This window comes from Carcharodon carcharias (genome assembly GCF_017639515.1).
Source record: "Carcharodon carcharias isolate sCarCar2 chromosome 33 unlocalized genomic scaffold, sCarCar2.pri SUPER_33_unloc_1, whole genome shotgun sequence".
Lineage (NCBI taxonomy): Eukaryota > Metazoa > Chordata > Chondrichthyes > Lamniformes > Lamnidae > Carcharodon > Carcharodon carcharias.
Window position 1 is genome coordinate 1,223,298 of NW_024470690.1, and position 14,844 is coordinate 1,238,141.

Consider the following 14,844-nt stretch of genomic DNA (forward strand, 5'->3'; position numbering starts at 1 on the left):
CGTTGAAGAAGCTGGACACTGTCCAGGACAAATCAGCCCATTTGATTGGCACCCCATCCACAAACATTCACTCCCTCCACCACCGACACACAGTGGCAGCAATGTACCAACTACAAGATGCACTGCAGGCATTCACCAGCGCTCCTTAGACAGCACCTTCTAAATCCACAACCACTACCATCGAGAAGGACAAGGTTAGCTTCTTTCTTCTTAGGCTGTCTCTCGGTGTTGAGGATGACTTGCTTCCACACTAAAAATGAGTTCTCAGGTGACTGAAGAATCCAATGCGTGACCGACAGTCTGTCACATGTGGGGGGCAAATGGTGGTAGGGGGACAGGCTGGGGAGGGGGGGTGACCGGGTTGCCACGCGCTCCTTTTGCTGTCGACGCTTGGCTTCAGCTAGCCCTTCGTGATGAGACTCAAGGTGTTCAGCTCCTTCCCGGATGCTTTGGGCAGTCTTGGGCCAGGGATTCCCAGATGTTGGTGGGGAAGTTGTACTTTTTCAAGGAGGCTTTGAGGGTGTCCTTGAAGTGTTTCCTCTGCCCTCCTTGGGCTTGCTTGCCATGTCGAAGCTCCAAATAGAGCCCTTGTTTCAGGAGTCTCGCGTCAGGCATGTGGATGATGTGGCCCACCCAGCAGAGCTGATCGAGTGTGGTCAATGCTTCAATGCTGGGGATGTTGGCCTGAGTGAGAACACTGACATTGGTGCGCCTATCCTGCTAATGGATTTGCAGGATCTTGCAGAGGCAACTCTGGTGGTACTTCTCCAGAGTTTTGAGGTGCTTGCTGTACATAGTCTACATCTCTGAGCCATATAGGAGGGCGGGTATTACTACTGCTATGCAGATGTGAGCTTGGTGAAAGGTTTGAGGTCCTTGTTGACAATAGGCTCCCAAGGTGTGGAAAGTGGTCCACATTATCCAAGGCCTCATCGGGGATTTTGATAACCATGGAGTAGTGCAGTGTGGAGGGGGCAAGCTGGTAGAGGGTCTTTGTCTTACGGATGTTTAATGTAAGGCCTATGCTCTCGTACGCCTTGGTGAAGGTGTTGACGATGGCTTGGAGTTCGGCCTCCGTGTGTGCGGTAGTTCAATAACGGAGGATGGGATGACCTTGGATCTGGCCTGCAGGCAGCAGAGGTTGAACAGATTCCCGTTTGTTCTGTAGCTTAGCTCCACTCCAGCAGGGAGTGTTGCAGCAAGGAAGATCGAGAAGAACTTCGGTGCAATGATACAGCCTTGCTTGACCCCAGTCCAAGCATGGTTTGGGTCTGTGGTGGATCTGTTGGTCAGCATCACAGCTTGTATGCCATCGTGGAGCAGGCGGAGGATGGTGACAAACTTTTAATGGCAGCTGAGATGGAGGAGGATGCTCCATAATCCTTGGCAGTTGACAGTATTGAGGGCTTTTGTGAGGTCAAAGAAGGCCATGTATAAGGGTTAGTGCTGTTCTCTGCATTTCTTTTGCAGTTGCCGTGCGGTGAAGGTCATGTCCATTGTGCCTTAGTGGGCAGAATCAGCATTGCGACTCTGGGAGCAGTTCTTCAGCCACAGGGAGAAGGTGATTGAGGAGGAGTCTTGTGATGACCCTCCCTGTGGCCAACAGCAGGGAGATTCCTCTACAGTTACCATAGTCGGATTTACCACCTTTCTTCAAGTTGCAGACACATGGGAACACCACAACCTGGAAGTTCCCCCCAAGTCACTCACCATCCTGACTTGGAAATATATCGCCGTTCCTTCACTGTCGCTGGGTCAAAATCCTGGAACTCCCTTCATAACTGCCCTGTGGATGTACCTACACCACATGGACTGCAGCGGTTCAAGAAGGCAGCTCACCACCACCTTCTCAAGGGCAGTTAGGGATGGGCAATAAATGCTGGCCTAGCCAACAATACCCACATCCCGTGAAAGAATTAAAAAAAGCTGTCACCACATAGTTGAGGCAGGGCTGATTTTGTGCACAGCAGGATCCCACAGGCCAAAACGCAGTTTGTTGGCACCAGTTGAGGCAAAAGATTTCACTTGGAGCAAAACTCCCCCCGCCCCTCTCCCTCCAACAGTGCAGCACTCCCTCAGTACTGACTCTCTGACACTGCAATACTCCCTCAGTATAGACCCTCTGACAGTGCAGCACTCCCAGCACTCCCTCAGTACTGACCTCCAACAATGCAGCGCTCCCTCAGTACTGACCCTCTGACAGTACACCACTCCCTCAGTACTGACCCTCTGACAGTGCACCACTCCCTCAGTACTGACCCTCTGACAGTGCAGCACTCCCTCAGTACTGACCCTCTGACAGTGCAGCACTCCCTCAGTACAGACCCTCTGACAGTGCAGCACTCCCTCAGTACTGACCCTCCAACACTGCAATACTCCCTCAGTAGTGACACTCCGAAAGTGCAGCACTTCGTCAGTACTGACCCTCCCAGATGTCCTGGGCCAAGATTTCCCCTTCGAGCAGCATCACTAAAGCAGATTCTCCAGTCATTACCACAGCACTCTTTGTGGGATCTTGCTGTGTACAGATCCATGTGACAACACTTCAAACAGCGCTTTAGAACATGCAGAGATAGTGAAAGATGCTATGGAACTGAACATCCTTTTCTTTCCTGTACTGCAGGTAAATGTACGGAGCAATCACATATCACCTGACACACAAGCCACTGCTCAAAATTAAAAGCACATTTAATAATGAATGGAGCAAAATCAACAACTCTGTCGGAATGAGTTACTGAGTGACAGTGTGAGGGAGTTGGATTAACATCAGTAGAGATACAGTCAGTAACACAGGGCGCTGGGGTGAGAGGGATTACTGAGTGACAGTGTGAGGGAGCTGGATTAACATCAGTAGAGATACAGTCAGTAACACAGGGTGCTGGGGGGAAAGGGGTTACTGAGTGACAGTGTGAGGGAGATGGATTAACATCAGTAGAGACACAGTCAGTAACACAAGGCGCTGGGGGGAGAGGGGTTACTGAGTGACAGTGTGAGGGAGATGGATTAACATCAGTAGAGACACAGCCAGTAACACAGGGCGCTGGGGGGAGAGGTTACTGAGTGACAGTGTGAGGGAGCTGGATTATCAGTAGAGATACAGTCAGTAACACAGGGCGCTGGGATGAGAGGGGTTACTGAGTGACAGTGTGAGGGAGCTGGATTAACATCAGTAGAGATACAGTCAGTAACACAGGGCACTGGGGGTGAGGGGTTACTGACTGACAGTGTGAGGGAGCTGGATTAACATCAGTAGAGATACAGTCAGTAACACAGGGCGCTGGGGTGAGAGGCGTTACTGAGTGACAGTGTGAGGGAGCTGGATTAACATCAGTAGAGATACAGTCAATAACACAGGGCACTGGGGGGGAGTGGTTACTGAGTGACAGTGTGAGGGAGCTGGATTAACATCAGTAGAGATACAGTCAAGTAACACAGGCTGTCTCTAGTCATTTGCTTTTTGTTAACAGATTTTTCAGCAACTCCATTGCCAGCCAGTGACCCTTACAGAAAGTTCAAAATGAAACCAAACAGATAAGAAACATGGAATGGAAGTTGAGAAACAGACTGTTAGAGTGGGAGCCTGGAGTGTAAGATAGAGGTGGCAGGATATTGCAGCTCTATTTGTAGATGCGGACGTAACTGTGAGACTGACAGGAAGGCAGCATAATATACACACACAGGACCTGTTTCCTCTTCTGCCTGTGACTTCCTACGGAACAATTATATACGCGGGGAGTAATCTTTAGAAAAAAACGTAGCGTGGCGGAAATCTGCGGCCTCAGTCACGGGGCTGTGGGTGGGGTGTTGGCGGGGGGGTCATAAACCTTTCTGATGGAATGGAAAGACAAAGGCAGGGTGGGGGTGGGTTGGGGTGGGGGGCGCTTTGCATGTCCCTAAGACACATTTCAAACCTCAGCTGGTAACAGGAAAATTCTCAATTATCCTCATTCTGCTGTTGGAGTCAAAGCAAGAGAGAATTTAAACATCTACAATTGAGTATTATTTGTAATTGCCTCTCAAACATCCCCAGATTCCATTGCTCCACCATTGGTGGTCGTGCCTTTAGCTGCCTGGGGCCCTAAGCTCTGGGATTCCCTCCCTTAACCTCTCTCCCTCTCCCTCCACCTTCAAGACACTTCTTAAAGTGACTTCTTTGAATGAGCTTTGGTCGTCTGTCCCGAATATCTCCTCACGTGTCTTGATGTCCAATTCTGTCTGATAGTCGCACCTGTGAAACATCCTGAGAGATGCAGCTTTGTTAAAGGTGCTATATAAATCCAGGGTTTTGGTCAAACTGCCAAGGTATCGACTAATTTCCATTTCAGAAAGCCTTCCAATCTCAGCCAGGGTGTGTGTCCCTGCAACCCCCTGACACCCCAGTGTGCGTCTCTGCACCGCACCACCACCCCACCGCCCCCCCCGCAACCCAGTGTAGTCCCTGCCACCCCACCAGGGTATTGCCAGAGTCCTGTTGCCCAGGATACCACTGTCTTTCCAAGTATTGAGTCAAAGCCACCATCCTCCTGGCAGTTTGTGTGGGGAGAAAGCACAATGGAAGTGGCCTCCATGCCATGTGTCTACGTGCCGTCAAACTGCAGATGTGAAATTCGCTCAATCCCTGTCAAATTGTTCCCGTGCTGCCATTGACCTCAACACAACATGAACCCTGGAATCTAACAGGGCAGGAGGTGGTTATTCATCCCTTTGCTGGCTCTCATTCCTAGCCTATTCAGCCTACTGCCTCAGTTCCTACCACCCCTGCCCATCCACCAAAAGTGGTTCCTTTCCTCCTCACCCTTAAAAAGTTACCTCACATCAAATATTTTTATCTATCTTGTTTTATTCAGATAAAGTCTTCAGAATTCCCTTTCCCCCTCAGTTTGAGACAGGGCACCCATGTCCCAGTAACACACTGTGGAAAAAAATTGCTCATTTTGCTGCAGACATTAAATTAACCAGTAATTCACTGCACTGCTCACTCCAGACATCACCTCAGGGCAGGGTTTTAAATTATATGTCTGGATAGTCTTAACTACACGGCAAAGAGCTCACAAGGCCCAACTTTACACAAAGTCCTGGCACATCCTGACTCATCACAGTCACAGCAGGCGGTTTGCCGAAGCTGTATGTGTCAATACCACTTCATGGATGTTCCTGTGCCTTTAAGGAGGAGGAATCAATGGTGTTGAGTGCTTCCAATAAAAAAGGCCCAAGGCCCAGCCCGCCCCCTCTCCTGCCCCCAATCCCCTACCAAAGGACAGGAGTCTGTCCTCAGATCTAAACTGAGTCAGCACAAGTCAGCCCAGTCCTGGTGCATCTCCCACCCCTCCCTGTTACCTTAATTCCCAATTTGTGAAGTGAATCATCCTGCCAGGATCCCATTCCCTGATTTTCCACTGATCTACACTGGCCCAGGTCTAGCAACATCTTCAGTTTAAAACACTCACCCTCATGTTCAGATCCCTCCCTCTCACTGTAACCTCCTCCAGCCCCTACAACCCTCCCTATCTCTGCAACCTCCTCCAGCCCCTACAACCCTCCCTATCTCTGCAACCTCCTCCAGCCCCTACAACACTCCCTATCTCTGCAACCTCCTCCAACCCCTACAACCCTCCCTATCTCTGTAACCTCCTCCAGCCCCTACAACCCTCCCTATCTCTGTAACCTCCTCCAGGCCCTATAACCCTCCCTATCTCTGTAACCTCCTGCAGCCCCCCACATCCCTCCAAGATCTCTGTGCTCCTCCAATTCCATCCTCTTGAGTGTCCCCCACTTCCCATCGCTCCACCTGGTGGCCATGCCTTCAGCTGCCTGGGACCTAAACTCTGGAATTCCCTCCCTAAACCTCTCCACCTCTTTCTCCTCCTTTAAGATGATCCTTAAAACCCACCTCCCTGACCGAGCTCTCAGTCACCTGTCCCCAGTATCTCCTTCTGTGGCTCGGCGTCAGAGTTTGTTTGATAACTGTTCTTGTGAAGCATTTTGGGGCATCTTACTATAGCCATAGGTCAGAAGGCACTTAGCAACTTAATCCTTTGGCCCAGGACAGATCACGATACTATCAGTATATAGTTACAGCCTGTTTATTCTCAGTGACCAGTCCAGGGTTTGCAGTCAGTGCTAGGAGGGGCAGAGATTGGTGTTTAACAGCTGGAACTGACTAATTAAACTCCAGTTAACCTGCACTGGTTATATTGTAGTCCTGTACCCCACAGTAATGATGTTACTGGATTAGCTGCAGGAGTTCAGATTTCACCATTGTGCTTTGAACATGGTGAATTCAGCTTTTTTTTAAATTAATGTGGAAATATCAAATTGGCTTTAGGTTAAGTGGCCAGGAAGCTGTCGGGATTGAGATGAGAAACATGGCTGGTTAATTGACAAGCCACAGCTTCAGTTATGGTGACATGGCTGCATTCAGAGTCACTGATTTTAATCGAAAGTGTCTCACACACAAATACTCCTGCAATATGGAGAAAGCCAGCTGACGCCGTGTATATTTACTAAATGTTTCAGTGTTTACTGACCAAGGTTAAAACATTCAAACAATCCTCACTCCCTGCATTTACCCATATCAAAAAAATACACAAAAAAGGTTAAAGTTCACACGCAGATGTATGCTGGCGAGTTTGATGATGTTGTGCACTGGGGGAGCGGTTCAGTGCGGGGTGGGGCCAAGGGCATCCTGAGAGAGGGAGGGGGAGGGAGGAAGGAGGAAGAGAGGAGGAATAGGGAGACAGACAGAGAGGGGCAAGGGAGAAGAGGGAAAGGGAGAAATAGAGGGAGAGAGGCAGATAGAGAGGGGAGGGGGAGAGTGGGGAGGGGGAGAGAGAGAAGGGAGGGGAGGGGGGAGAGAGAGGGGAGGGGGGAAGAGGGGGAGAGGGGAGAGAAGAGGGGGAGGGGAAGAGGAAGAGCGGGGGAGAAGAGGGAGACAGACAGAGAGAGAGAAGGGGTGAGGGGGAAGAGGGAAAGGGAGAAATAGAGGGAGAGAGGCAGATAGAGAGGGGAGGGGGAAGCAGTGAGGCGGAGAGAGAGAGAGGAGAGAGGGGGAGAGGGGAAGGGGGGAGGGGGGAAGAGGGGGAGAAGAGGGAGACAGAAAGAGAAAGGGGGTGAGGGGGAAGAGGGAAAGGGAGAAATAGAGGGAGAGAGGCAGAGGGGAGGGGGAGGGACAGAGGCGGAGAGGTGAGAGAGAGAGATAGAGGGGGAAGGGAGAGGGAGAGAGAGAGAGAGGGAGAGGGGGAGGGGAGAGGAGGGGAGAGATGGGGCAGAGAGGGGGGGGTGAGAGAGGGAAGAGAGAGGGGGTAGAGAGAGAGGGACAGGGAGAGAGAGAGGGGGTGAGAGAGAGGAGGGAGAGAGGGAAGAGGGAGAGGGAGGGGGAGGGGAGGGGGAAGAGGGAGGGGGGAAGAGGGAGAGGGAGGGGGGAAGAGGGGAAGGGGGGGAGAGAGAGAGATGCTACGCATCTTCCCTGGCAGGTTAGGGGTTAAAGCTGACAGTCTGGGTGCTGTTGAAGGCTGTCTTTGACTCAGCCCGTCTGTTCCTGACGACAGGGCCTGTGAGCGAATCATCAGGGCAAAGTCATCCACCCTCCTCACACTGCAGACCCCCTCCCTTTCCCACCCCCTCCCCCTACCCACCCAGGCCCACATCACAGCAATGAGGTCAGAACTGAGATTTAAAGGGCAATCAGTGGCAGTAATGTCTCTGGGAAACAACCTTACAATCTGGAGCTTCAAACCTCACCCTCCAACCGATCCACCAAACCGCTGCCAACCCCCTTGCCCCACCGCCATCCCCTCCCGCTGACCCCCCAGCTGACAACCCTGCTGATTCCCCAGCCGACATCCCGTCCCGCTGAACCCCCCACCCCGCCAATATCCCCACCATGGACCACCCCCTCCCGCCAGCCTACTGACCACCGTCCCCCAGCCACCTCCCCTCTGAGCAATAAGACAAAGAGAGAGCGTGCCCGAGTGTCAGGTCCAACAGTCCTTTCAATCTCTCTTGACTGTACTTTCTCCACTTGCTACCACTGCTTGGCTTTAAAAAAAGATGATTTTATCTGATGAAGATTCACATTTTTTTGCAGCTTGTTTCCTCTTGATGCCTCCCACAGCTCTCCATGGTGACAGAAGCTTTCCCTTTTTAAAAGGAACTTCCTGCAAACAATTCCACAAGGGGCCAAATTCCGATTGTCCGGAACCTTCCACTCCCCCTCCCTGGTTTATCTCCCTCTAATCCTTCCTCAAGGCTCATTTCTGTTTCTCCTCACCCCCAATTCCCAGCTGCACTCTCCGCTATTTTAATCGATGCTAAGATGTGCTGGAACTCAGTACCTCACACTCTGCCCCTCCCCTCTGAATTACACAGTTGTGGGTTCAAGTCCCCACTCCAGAGACTTGAGCCACTAATCCAGTCCCAGTGCCAGTACTGAGGGAGCGCTGCACTGTCAAAGGGTCTGTACTGAGGGAGTGCTGCACTGTCAGAGGGTCAGTACTGAGGGAGTGCTGCACTGTCAGAGGGTCTGTACTGAGGGAGTGCTGCACTGTCAGAGCGTCAGTACTGAGGGAGTGCTGCACTGTCAGAGGGTCAGTACTGACGGAGTGCTGCACTGTCAGAGGGTCTGTACTGAGGGAGTGCTGCACTGTCAGAGGGTCAGTACTGAGGGAGTGCAGCACTGTCGGAGGGTCAGTACTGAGGCAGTGCTGCACTGTCAGAGGGTCAGGTCTGAGGGAGTGCTGCACTGTCAGAGGGTCAGTACTGAGGGAGTGCTGCACTGTCAGAGGGTCTGTACTGAGGGAGTGCTGCACTGTCAGAGGGTCAGTACTGAGGGAGTGCTGCACTGTCAGAGGGTCTGTACTGAGGGAGTGCTGCACTGTCAGAGGGTCAGTACTGAGGGAGTGCTGCACTGTCAGAGGGTCAGTACTGACGGAGTGCTGCACTGTCAGAGGGTCTGTACTGAGGGAGTGCTGCACTGTCAGAGGGTCTGTATTGAGGGAGCGCTGCACGGTCAGAGGATCTATACTGAGGGAGCACTGCACTGTCAGAGGGTCTATACTGAGGGAGCGTTGCACTGTCAGAGGGTCAGTACTGAGGGAGTGCTGCATTGTCAGAGGGTCTATACTGAGGGAGCGCTGCACTGTCAGAGGGTCAGTACTGAGGGAGTGCTGCACTGTCAGAGGGTCAGTACTGACTGGGTGCTGCACTGTCAGAGGGTCAGTACTGAGTGGGTGCTGCACTGCCAGAGGGTCAGTACTGAGTGGGTGCTGCACTGCCAGAGGGTCAGTACTGAGGGAGTGCTGCACTGCCAGAGGGTCAGTACTGAGTGGGTGCTGCACTGTTGGAGCGTCAGTACTGAGCAAGTGGTGCACTGTTGGAGTCTTTCAGTTGAGATGTTAAACTGAGGGCAGCATCTGCCTTCTCAGATTCCACGACCACTATTTGGAAGAAGAGCAGCTGAGGGGTGCTGGGGGAGAATTCTCCCCGGTGACCTGGGAGCGGGGTAGGGGTGTGGGGCAAAATTCTCCCGGGATTCTCCCTGGTGTCCTGGCAAGTTTATATCCCTCAGCCAACATCACAAAAACTGATTCTCACATTGCTGTTTGCGGGATCTCGCTGTGCACATGTAGGCTGCTGTGTTTCTTACATTACAATTCTGACTCCACTTCAAAACATGAGTGATTAGCTGTGAAACATTTTGGACTGTCCTGGGTGTGAGTGATCAGAAACTGGATCCAATCGCAGGGCCAGCCTGTTGGCCACACTAACAGTCTCCACAGGGAAAAATGCATCTGTTATAATTCGGACAACAGGTGAAGGAGTGGGGATTGGGTGAGTGGGTGGAGGGGGGGATGTTTTGCCCTCAGACTGCGCTGAGCCGACTAGTTTTAGTTGGGGTGGTGGGGTAAGAGCAGAAGGTGGGAAAATGGAACAGACACGACAAATGACAGCAACCGTTGAGACCTTCCAGCTTCTCAACAGCATCTCCTGGGCTAGGAGAGAGGGAAAACAGTCCAAACACACACGCCCAGCACTTCAGGTTGCTCATGAGGGCAGCACCTGTCCCAGCTATGATGCCTCATGTTGTTGAATAATCCGCAAGGTTTACAGCTGGGCAAGTAATCACTTTCCACTTTTGCAACTTTCCTGAGACCACCCAATTCCCTCACTTTCAGCAGGCCCTCACCCTAATCTAGTCCCAGGCTTCTTACCCTTCACTAGGCCTCAAGGCCACCACAGAGGTGGTTTCATCTCCTCCTGGTCATGGGGACCTCTTTCCTGAAGGACCAGTAGCAACAGGTAGCAAAATTTGGTGACACCTCGACGATGGTGCTTCGCCACTGCGTCCCCCACAACCACCAGCACCCCCGCCCCACGCCCCCCACAGCAGTTACAGGACGTTCCAACAGAGATAAGGAGAGACTTCACCTCCCAAGGAGAAAGAAACAGTGGCTGAGATAGAATTCTGATAAATAAAACATGCAAACATGTGTAACTCCGCAGGGAGGAGCAAAGGAAAGCGAGAGGATGGGAGAGCAGGCAAGTGTAACAGGAAGGGAAAGGAAGAGAGAGAGGGGCTGGGGGAAAGGGGAAGAGAGGGAGAGGGGGAGTGCATGTTTGAGGGAGAGAGAAAAGTGGCTCTGGGCATGTGAGAGAGAGAGAGGGAGACCGAAAGAGCAGGCAAAAAGAGGGGCTGTGCGCACGAGAGAGAGAGAGAAATTTGTTAAAAGTTATGATAGTAGTAATTTGAAGCCATGTGTGTATATATATATATAAACCTGTGTAAATTAATAAAATGTTCCATTTAGTTTAATGTATAATCTTGAGAACTGGTGGTCTGATTCCTGAATTTAGAGTCACATCTCAAACATAAGGCTTAAAATTATAGATTATGACAGTTGCTTAAAGTTTCTATCTGGGATTTTTAAATAACTCAGCTTTACCAACTACATCGGTCATGACAACTGGGGCAAAGGGCGAGTGCGAGAGGGGCCATGCATAAGAGAGAGAGGGGGGCCGGGAGCGAGAGGGGAGGAGAGCAGGGCCGGGAGCGAGAGGGAAGGAGAACGCGGCCGAGTGTGAGAGGGAAGGAGAGCGGGGCCGGGCAAGTGAGGGGAGAGCGGGGCCGGGCAAGTGAGGGGAGAGCGGGGCCGGGAGCGAGAGGGGAGAGCGGGGCCGGGAGCGAGCGGGAAGGAGAACGCGGCCGAGTGTGAGAGGGAAGGAGAACGCGGCCGAGTGTGAGAGGGAAGGAGAACGCGGCCGAGTGTAAGAGGGAAGGAGAGCGGGGCCGGGCATGAGAGGGGAGAGCGGGGCCGGGCGTGAGAGGGGAGAGCGGGGCCAGGCGTGAGAGGGAAGGAGAGCGGGGCCGGGCGTGAGAGGGGAGAGCGGGGCCAGGCGTGAGAGGGGAGAGCGGGGCCGGGCGTGAGAGGGGAGAGCGGGGCCGGGCGTGAGAGGGGAGAGCGGGGCCGGGCGTGAGAGGGGAGAGCGGGGCCGGGCGTGAGAGGGGAGAGCGGGGCCGGGCGTGAGAGGGGAGAGCGGGGCCAGGCGTGAGAGGGGAGAGCGGGGCCGGGCGTGAGAGGGGAGAGCGGGGCCGGGCAAGTGAGGGGAGAGCGGGGCCGGGAGCGAGAGGGGAGAGCGGGGCCAGGCGTGAGAGGGAAGGAGAGCGGGGCCGGGCGTGAGAGGGGAGAGCGGGGCCAGGCGTGAGAGGGGAGAGCGGGGCCGGGCGTGAGAGGGAAGGAGAGCGGGGCCGGGCGTGAGAGGGAAGGAGAGCGGGGCCAGGCGTGAGAGGGGAGAGCGGGGCCAGGCGTGAGAGGGGAGAGCGGGGCCGGGCATGAGAGGGAAGGAGAGCGGGGCCGGGCGTGAGAGGGAAGGAGAGCGGGGCCGGGAGCGAGAGGGGAGAGCGGGGCAGCGCATAAGAGAGAAAGAGGTGCCTTGCACAAGAGAGAGAGATACCACACAGGAGAGAGGTGCCTTGCGCGAGAGAGAGAGATACCACACGGGAGAGAGGTGCCTTGCGCGAGAGAGAGAGATACCACACGGGAGAGAGGTGCCTTGCGCGAGAGAGAGAGATACCACACGGGAGAGAGGTGCCTTGCGCGAGAGAGAGAGATACCGCACGGGAGAGAGGGGCCACATGCGGGAGAGATTAGGTGCCGCGCATGGGCGAGAAGGGCCGCGTGCAGGAGACAAGGGCCTCACATATGCTGGAGAGAGGGGGCTATGCGCGTGTGAGAGAAAGGACTTGCACGCACGGGTGCAAGAGAGGGAACATGAGAGGAGCCATGCGAGATGGGGGGACCATGCGAAAGGGGGCCGCGTGAGATGGGAGTATCATGTAATATGAGACAGAGACAGTGGGAGGGAGCGAAAGAGTGGGCCATGTGCAAGAGAGGGAAATCATGGGAGGGAGCACAGGAGGGAACGCAAAATGAAGAGGGAGAGTAAGAGAAAGAGTAAGAGAGTGAGAGAAAGGGTGTGAGAAAGTACAAGAGAGAAAGAGTGGGCCCATGGTGAGAGAAGGCTGGTGCTAAACTAGGGGTGTGTGTGAGTGAGTGAGAGAGAGAGAGCGCGAAAGAGAGAGAGGTAGAGCGAGAGTGGGAAGGCAAGAGCAAGTGAGAGGGAATGTGAGTGGGAGGGGGAGAGGGAGGGGGAGAGGGAGGGGGAGAGGGAGGGGGAGAGGGAGCGCAAGTGCGTGCACTGGCACACCAGAGCCACGAGAGAGAGATTGTGTGTGGGAAGGAAACAAAAGACTGTTAAGCTTACAATAAAAACTGCACTCTTACTGCAGCTTAACACTCAACCCACTCTCTCACACACTTAGTGATAGCTCAGAGTTACGGCTACTACAGACTGAATTTATCCATGTGATTTGCCATGGAACTCAGGGCCATCCCCTAACCCGAGCGTCACTGGGAGATTCCAATCTGCCAATTCTCAGTATGTACTGGGGATACAGATCACCATACTCAGCATGTACTCTGGGGCTGTGACACTGCTGGGGAACTGCCAAGGGGGAGGGAGGATTGCTTTTCTTAAAAAATGGTAGAATTGGCAAAATAGAGTTTAAAAAGAAATTCATCACTACTGACAATTACGCTCCATAATACCCTCTCATCGACATGCAAATGCTGTAGTGGGTCCCACTGGTCAATGCCAAAGGACATTTCTGCTTTTAGAAGTCACTCTCTGGTCTCTTTAATTTGCCCAGAATTACCCTCCCCCACCTCTGCTAGATCCAGCTATTTGTTAAAAAGTACAAGGTGCACTTACCCTGACAATTAAATGGCTTGCCTGCAGACATATCTGTCCCTGTGAGATGCTCCCTCTCACTTTGCCCTGTGTTTACATCAAAATCCGGAGGTTCCAAACGCAAAAAAAAACACCCACACAATTGGGAAAAGGCAACTTCCTCCAGTGAACAGTCTCTCCTTGTGTGTCCAACAGGGATTCACGTGGATGAGCAAAGGGAGGGGAGGGAAGAGGACGTTCAAAAAGAGAGCAAATTCTCCCAAGGTAGATTTTCCGAAGGATTCCAAGAGCTCAAACACACCGCACCTGATGAAACATATAAAACAATATAATTAGACAAAGAGACAGAGAGGGAAAGAGAGACAGACAGACAGAGAAGGATAACAGAGTCAGACAAAGAGAGAGAGAGAGAGAAAGAGACAGACAGGGAAGAAGAAAGAGAGAAAAACAGAGACAGACAGAAGCAGAGAAAGACAGACAGACAGAGAAAGACACAGAAACAGGCAGACAGAGCCAGACAGACTGACAGAGTAAGACAGACAGACAGAGAGACACAGGGAGGGAGAGAGAGAGACAGACACACACACACAGACAGAGGCAGATAGAGAGAAAGAGAGACATGGTGAGAGAGAAACAGACAGACACACAGAGACAGAGGCAGAGAGAGAGAGACACACACAGAGAGAGAGAAACAGACACAGAGGCAGAGAGAGAGACACGGAGGGAGAGAAACAGACAGATAGAGACAGAGGCAGAGAATTTGCTGAAAATCTTTTAAAATGAAAGAAAGGACATTAGAATTAAGCTGTACATTTCATTCCAAAACATAAAGATGTTAAAATGTTACCAAATATTTGCTACATTAAGGGGGATAATGTTTCATTGTATCCAATTAGACACACGTGTCACAGAGAAACTGACACACAAACAGTGAAACTGACTCGAAACAGACAGAATGTGACAAAGGAAACTGAGACACTTCTCCCCTTGCTGACTGGTTACAACCTCTCGACTTCAGAAACAACAGTTTCACTTTTTCACATACCCAAGGATTCCAGAGTTCTTGTAACACAAAGAGAGAGAGAGCCGTAATCGTTCAGATACACTCCAACTTGGTTCCGTTTCACCAAAATGACTTTTTTTTGAAACGAGAAACTTTGAATAAAACAAAAACTGAAGCTACAAAGAGTGCCCTGGTTGTGTCTCGAACTTGCTCTGACTGCTGCCTTCACTGACTGCTTCAGAAGCTCATATTGCCCTTTCTTCCTTTCCTCCTGCTCAGTGATTCATCACAGGGTGGATTAAACACTTTCTCAGAGTCTCTCTCTCTCAAACACAAAGAAATTTAAAATCATTTCAAAAAAGTCCTGGCCAGCCCCCCTCCCCCACACAATCACACACAAGACGACGTCAGAGGGACACCACCCACTTACACGTCACAGCTGGGATTCCCTCATTTCTCAGTTAAAGGGCTCTTAAAGTGGTAATGTCCCTCTCCTTGCAGGAGAAGGTTCTTGAATTGTAATTGTGTGGGAATAGGTGTGCGTGTATGTAATCTCTGCCTCCTTTCCCTGTCTGCATCTCTCTCTCTCTGTCCCT

General features: G+C 52.2%; 1 protein-coding gene across 1 annotated transcript in view; it reads right to left on the reverse strand.

Annotated features, from left to right (window-relative positions):
• Window positions 1-14,844, reverse strand: part of LOC121274148 (lysine-specific demethylase 6B-like) — an 82,999-nt gene that overhangs the window by 13,632 nt on the left and 54,523 nt on the right. Inside the window, exon 2 of the mRNA XM_041181328.1 lies at window positions 13,267-13,551. The gene's annotated coding sequence lies outside the window, so the exon portion shown is untranslated. The remainder of the gene's footprint in view (window positions 1-13,266; window positions 13,552-14,844) is intronic.